The sequence below is a fragment of the Ursus americanus genome, chromosome 10 (assembly GCF_024610735.1).
Source record: "Ursus americanus isolate L20-20 chromosome 10, mUrsAme1.1.p, whole genome shotgun sequence".
In the NCBI taxonomy this organism is placed as follows: Eukaryota; Metazoa; Chordata; class Mammalia; order Carnivora; family Ursidae; genus Ursus; species Ursus americanus.
Genome location: NC_142136.1, coordinates 50,066,079 through 50,073,199, shown reverse-complemented (window position 1 = coordinate 50,073,199; position 7,121 = coordinate 50,066,079).

Below are 7,121 nucleotides of genomic sequence, written 5' to 3'. Positions count from 1 at the left end.
ATATGGTGTGCAGTTTCATCTCTTTGTATGTAGATATTCAGTTTTCTCAACAACAGTTGTTGAAGAGACTATATTTTTTCCATTGTATATTCTTGCTTCCTTTGTCATAGATTAATGGATACAGGTTTATTTCTGGACTCTTTACTCAGTGTTCTATTGATCTATGTGTCTATTCTTGTGCCAGTACCATACTGTTTTGATTACTACAGCTTTGTAGTATACTTTGGGATCTGGGATTGTGATACTTTCAGTTTTGTTCTTCTTTTTTCAGATTGCTTTGGCTGTTCAGGGTCTTTTGTGGTTCCATACAAATTTTAAGATTATTTATTCTAGTTCTGTGAAAAATGCCATTGGAATTTTGATAGGGATTGCATTAAATCTGTAGATTGCTTTGGGTGGTATGGACATTTTAACAATATTGGTTCTCCCAATCCATGAGCATTGGAATATCTTCATATTTGTTTGTGTCATCTTCAATTACTTTCATCAATGTTTTATAGTTTTTGAAGTACAGGTCTTTCACATCCCTGGTTAAGTTTATTCCTACGTATTTTATTGTTTTGGGTGCAATTGTAAATGGGATTGTTCTCTTAAATTCTCTTTCTGCTTTTTTATTTTTAGTGTATAGAAATGCAACACATTTCTGCATATTAGTTTTGTACCCTGAAACTTTACTGAATTTAATTACCAGTTCTAAGTAGTGTTTTGGTGGAGTCTTTAGGGATTTCTATATATAGTATCATGTCATCTGCAAATAGTGGCAGTTTTACTTCTTCCTTATAAATTTGGATGCCTTTTATTTCTTTTTGTTGCCGGATTGCTGTGGCTAGGACTTCCAGTACTATGTTGAAAAAAAGTAGTAAGAGTGGACATCCTTGTCATATTTCTGAACTTAGAAGAGAAGCACTCAGTTTTTTACCATTGATCATAATTTTAGCTGTGGGTTTTCATGTGTGTCCTTTATTATGTTGAAGTATCTTCCCTCTAAATCTTCTTTGTTGAGTTTTCATCATGAATAGATGTTGTACGTTGTCAAATGCTTTTCTGCAACTCTGCAACTATTGAAAAGATCACATGATTTTTATCCTTTCTCTTGTTACTGTGATGTATCACATTGATTGATTTGTGAATATTAAACCACCTTGTATCACTGGAATAAATCCCACTTGATCTTGGGTAATGAATTTTTAATGTATTGTTGGATTCTTTTTGTTAATATTTTGATGAAGATGTTCATCAGAGATGATGTTCATCTACGTTCATCAGAGATATTGACCTGTAGTTGATGTTCATCTATGTTCATCAGAGATATTGACCTGTAGTTTTCTTTTTTTCATGGTGTCTTTTTTTTTAAGATTTATTTATTTGAGAGAGAAAGAGAGAGAGAGTGCACAGGTGAGGTGAGGGGCAGAGGAAGAGGGAGGGAGAGAACCTCAAGCAGACTCCCTACTGAGTACAGAGCCTGATGCCAGGCTCAATCCCAGACCCTCAGATCATGACCTGAGCCAAAATCAAGAGTCTGATGCTTAACCAACTGAGGCACCAAGTGCCCCTCCCCCTTTTTTGTAGTGTCTTTTTTTTTTTGCTATAATAAATACCTTTATTTCCCGTATGTCATTATTTATTTATTTATTTATTTATATTTTTTAAATTATTTTTTTATTATATTATGCTAGTCACCATACAGTACATCACTGGTTTTTGATGTAAAGTTCGATGATTCATTAGTTGCGTGTAACACCCAGTGCACCATGCAGTATGTGCCCTCCTCGCTACCCATCACCAGCCTATCCCAATCTCCCACCCCTCTTCCCTCTGAAGCCCTCAGTTTGTTTCTCAGAGTCCATAGTCTCTCATGCTTCATTCCCCCTTCTGATTACCCCCCCTTTCTTTATCCCTTTCTTCCCCTACCGATCTTCCTAGTTCTTATATTCCATAGATGAGAGAAATCATATGATAATTGTCTTTCTCTGCTTGACTTATTTCACTTAGCATTATTTCCTCCAGTGCCATCCATGTTGCAGCAAATGTTGAGAAATCGCTCTTTCTGATAGCTGAGTGATATTCCATTGTATATATGGACCACAACTTCTTAATCCAGTCATCTGTTGAAGGGCATCTCGGTTCCTATCACAATTTAGCTATTGTGGACAATGCTGCTATGAACATTGGGGTGCATATGGCCCTTCTCTTCACTACATCTGTATCTTTGGGGTAAATACCCAGTAGTGCAATGGCTGGATCATAGGGTAGCTCAATTTTTAACTTTTTAAGGGACCTCCACACTGTTTTCCAGAATGGCTGTACCAACTTGCATTCCCACCAACAATGTAGGAGGGATCCCCTTTCTCCACATCCTCTCCAACAATTGTTGTTTCTTGCCTTGTCAATTTTTGCCATTCTAACTGGTGTAAGGTGGTATCTTAGTGTGGTTTTGATTTGAATTTCCCTGATGGCTAATGATTTTGAACACTTTTTCATGTGTCTGTTAGCCATTTGTATGTGCTCATTGGAAAAGTGTCTGTTCATATCTTCTGCCCATTTATGATTTGTTTATTTGTTTCTCGTGTATTGAGTTTGAGAAGTTCTTCGTAGATCTTGGATACCAGTCTTTTATCTGTAGTATTATTTGCAAATATCTTCTCCCATTCCGTGGGCTGCCTCTTAGTTTTTTTGACTGATTCCTTGGCTGTGCAGAAGCTTTTTATCTTGATGTGTAGTGTCTTTATCTGGTTTTGGTATCAGTATAATGCTTGCCTCATAGAATGAATTTGAATCTTTCCTTTATCTTCTATTTTTGGGACTAGTTCGAGAAGAATAGGGATACTAACTCTTCTTTAAATATTTGGTAGAATTCACCTGTGAAGTCATCTGGTCCTGGATTTTTGCTTGTTGGGAGTTATTTGATTAGTGATTCAATTTCATTGGTAGTAATCAGTCTACCAATGTCCCCAGTCTATTTTCTATTTCTTCCTGAGTCAGTTTTGGAAGGTTATATATTTCTAGGAATTTATCCATTTCTTTTAGGTTGTCTAACTTGTTGGTGTAAAATTTTTCATAATATTCTCTTCTAAGCCTTTGTATTTCTGTAGTTTTGGTTGTTACTTCTACTCCCTCATTTCTTTTCTTTTTTTTTTAAGATTTATTTATTTATTTTAGAGAGAGAGCACAAGCAGGAGGGGCAGAGGGAGAGAGAATCTGAAGCAGACTCCACCCTGAGTGCAGAGCCCCATGCAGAGCTGTATCTCATGACCCTGAGATCACGACCCTCAGATCATGATCTGAACTGAAACTGAGAGTCAGACGCTTAACAGACTGTGCCACTCAGGTCCCCCGTCCTCCTTCATTTCTGATTTTGAGTTCTTCTCTGTTCCTTTCTTCTCTTGCTCTCTCACCTTGTTGTTTGATTGCTCTCTTTAGTGATACGCTTAGATTCCTTTTTCTTTATTTTTTGCATATATATCACAGGTTTTTCACTTGTCGTTACAATTAGGCTTATATATAACATCTTATGTATGTAGCAGTCTATATTAAGTTAATGGTTGCTTAGGTTTGAACCCATTCTAAAAGCTCTAAATCACTACTCCTCCCCCCATATTTTATATATGTGATGTCATATGTTGCATTGTTTTATTTTGTGATACCTTGACAGATTTTTTTTAAAGTGGGCTCTATGCCCAGTGTGGAGCCCAATGTGGGGTTCAAACTCATGACCCTGAGATCAAGACCTGAGCTGAGGTCAAGAGTCAGACGCTTAACTAACTGAGTCACCCAGGCACCCCTACCTTGACAGATATTTATAGACGTAATTGATTTTACTGCTTGTTTGCTTTAAGCTCCATCCTGGTTTTATAAGTGATTAATCTACTACTTTTGTGATGTTTGTATTTGCCTGTGAGATTTTTTCCTTTCCTAATTTCCTTACTCCTGATTATGGCCTTTTCTTTCCACTCAAAGAATCCCCTTTAACATTTCTTTTGAGGTTGGTTTAGTGGTGATGAACTCCTTTAACCTTTGTCTGGGAAACTGTTCATCTCTCCTCTATTCTGAATGATAGCCTTGATGGATAGAGTATTCTTGGTTATAGGTTTTTTCCTTTTAGCACTTTGAATATATCATGCCACTCCTTTCTGGCCTGCAAGTGTTCTGCTGTAAAATCAGCTGATAAGGGATTTCCCTTGTATGTAGCTGCTTTCTTTTCTCTTGCTTTTAAAATTCTTTTTTTATCACTACTTTTTGCTATTTTAATTATCATGTGTCTTGGTGTGGACCTCCTTGGGTTGATTTTGTTAGGGGTTCTCTGTGCCTCCTGGATCTGGATGTCTATTTCCTTCCCCAAATTAGGGACATTTTCAGCTATCACTTTGTCAAATAAATTGTATGCCCCTTTACTCTATCTTCTTCTGGGATCCTTATGATGTGAATGTTATTACACTTGATGACGTTGCTGAGTTCCCTTAACCTATTCTCATTTTTATTACTCTTTTCTTTTTGCTGTTTATTTGTTTTTTTCTATTACTCTGTTTTCCAGCTTGCTGATTTGGTCCTCTTCTTCTTGTAATCTACTATTGATTCCCCCCAGTGTATTTTTAATTTTAGCTATGGAATTCTTCATCTCTGATTGGTTCTTTTTTATATTTTCTCTGTTGAAGGTCTCGCTAAGATCCTCCACTCCTTTCTCAAGTCCAGTCAGTACATTTATGACCATTACTTTAAATTATCTATCAGGCATATTGTTTATCTCTGTTTCATTTAGCTTTTTTGCTGTGATTTTGTCCTTTCTTTCATTTAGGGCATATTTCTTGGTCTCATTTTATTTAATTCTCTGTGTTTATTTCTGTGTATCATGAAGTCAGCTACATCACCTGTTTTTGAAAGTAGTGGCCTTATGAAAAAGAGGTCCTGTAGTGCCCTGCAGTGCAATATCCCCTGCTCAGCAGAACCAGGCATTTCAGGGGTATCTCCTATGTGTGTTTTGTGTGTCCTACTGTCGTGGCTAAGTCAGATTTGCCTTCAGCGCAGTTGGCTGCAGTGGCCCACTTTGCCTTTTGGGAGCAAGATTCATTCCCTGTGCTATTAAGAGGCCAGTCTGGAGCTAACTTGTGTTTGTAGTTGGGTCAGACCAGATGTCTGCCCTCAGCGCACGTGCCATGGCTACAGTTGCACTGAACTACAGGGCGCTTTCCCTGGGTTGTCCCCCGAGAGGCATTCATTGGTGGGTGGAGCCTGTAGTCAGACCCAGTCCCATCTGTCAGGGTTGCAATGACCCCAAACTATAAGGCTCTCTCCTTGTGCTACCTCCTGTGAGGTTTTTGTTGGTGGGTGGTGCTGGCAGTAAGCTCACTTGTCTGCCTCAGCCCACTGCTGGAGCTGCAGTTGAACTGGTATGTGTGGCTCTCTTCCCCTCTTCCCCGGGGAAGGAGTCATTTTGGAGTGGTGCTACTTGCTATCAGGGCTGCTTGCATAATGAGCACATCAGGAGCACTTTGGAGGAATTCCTGCTGAGTGGGCAGGTTGGAGTGGGAAGATCTACAGGAGAACATGGGAGTGGGGGCACGTGGTGTGAGCAAGCTAGGTGGAGAGTGTTCAAGCTGATTCCCGCAGGTGTCTGTCTATCTAGGCTAGGTGGTGAGAGTGGGGAAGAAAGGGCACTCATCAGCTCTTTTGTTCTTGGACAAGTCTCCTAAAGACCCTGAAGGTCCTGCACATGTTCTCCTTCCTGTATACCCCAGGCCCTTTTCAAACTGCTGTTTCTGTGTTGTATCTTGGAGGGGTTGTTTCTTATGTTGCCTCGTTAAGGGCAGGAACTCAGTTTCTTATCACCTTCTGGCTCTCCCAGAGCTGAGCCTGTTCTTCTTTAAAGTACCCGGAGTTAAGCCTCACTGATTGTACAAATTCTTGAAGTTAAGCCCTATTGGATTTCAAAGCCAAATGTTATGGGGACTCATCTTCCCAGTGCACGTCCCCTGTTACTGGGGTGCCTGATGTAGGGTCAGTTCCTCTCCCTTCTCCATGCTTGTGGTGTCCCTCCTGTTTGTGGTTAGTCTCACAGGAGAGTTTGGTTCATCTCTACTTCCACCTCTCCTACTATTTTGAGGTGGCCTCTTCTCCACAATTAACTGTGAAGAGTCTGTTCGGCCAGTCTTCGGGGTGTTGTCTGGGTTAGTCGCACTGAAGTGACTATTATCTAGGTGTATCTGTGGGACAAGGTGAGCTCAGGATCCTCGTAGTCTGCCGTCTTCCCAGGTTCCTCCTATCTTTCATTTTTGACAGTTTTATTATAGTGTGTCTTGGATGGTTTGTTTTGCATTGAGATAATAGGGTGATCTATTATCATCATGTACTTGGATATCTAATTCTCTTCCCAGAATTGGAAAGTTCTCAGCTATTTTATCTTTAAATAAACTTTCTGTCCCTGTAACCAATGCCCAAGGGTGCAAGAGCACCTGACCATGGGGGTCCCAACAGACTATGTTCAGCCATTCACCACTGACAAATCCAAAGGCAGAGAGATGAGTGGTGGTGAAACAAGAAAGGAATTTATTCTGATGAGGCCAACCCTGAGAAAATAGCAGACTAGCATCTCAAAGGCTGTCTCCAGAGTGCTGGAAATACCTCCAGGTTTATATAAGAAAAATGTGGGATAAAGTTTGATGGGGACGTGCAGCTGGGCAGTAAAGGTCAGGTTGATCATTGTCTTGGGGTCAATCACGTGGGGTCTTTATTCCTTGAGGGGGTAGTTTTGTTACTTGTCATGGGATGCTTTGGCTGCCAGGTCTTTTGCCTGAGTTAAAAGATAAGCTGGAAAGAAGAACTTAATCAATTAGAAAGTACAGACTGAGAACAACTGGGGGCAGTTGAAGTCCTCCTCCCCTGCCTTCCCCCACTATTCTCCTTCTGGAACTCTTGATTATTCTGATATTTCTATGTTTGATGGAGTCCTATTTACCACATAGGCTTTCTTCATTTCTTTTGCTGTTTATTCTTTGTTTTCCATTGATGAACTTACTTCAAAGTTCTTATCCTCTACATCATTTATTCCTTCTTCCATTGGAGAATACTTTGTTATAGATACTCTCTATTGCATTTTTTATTTTATTCATTGATCTTTTTTTCAGCTC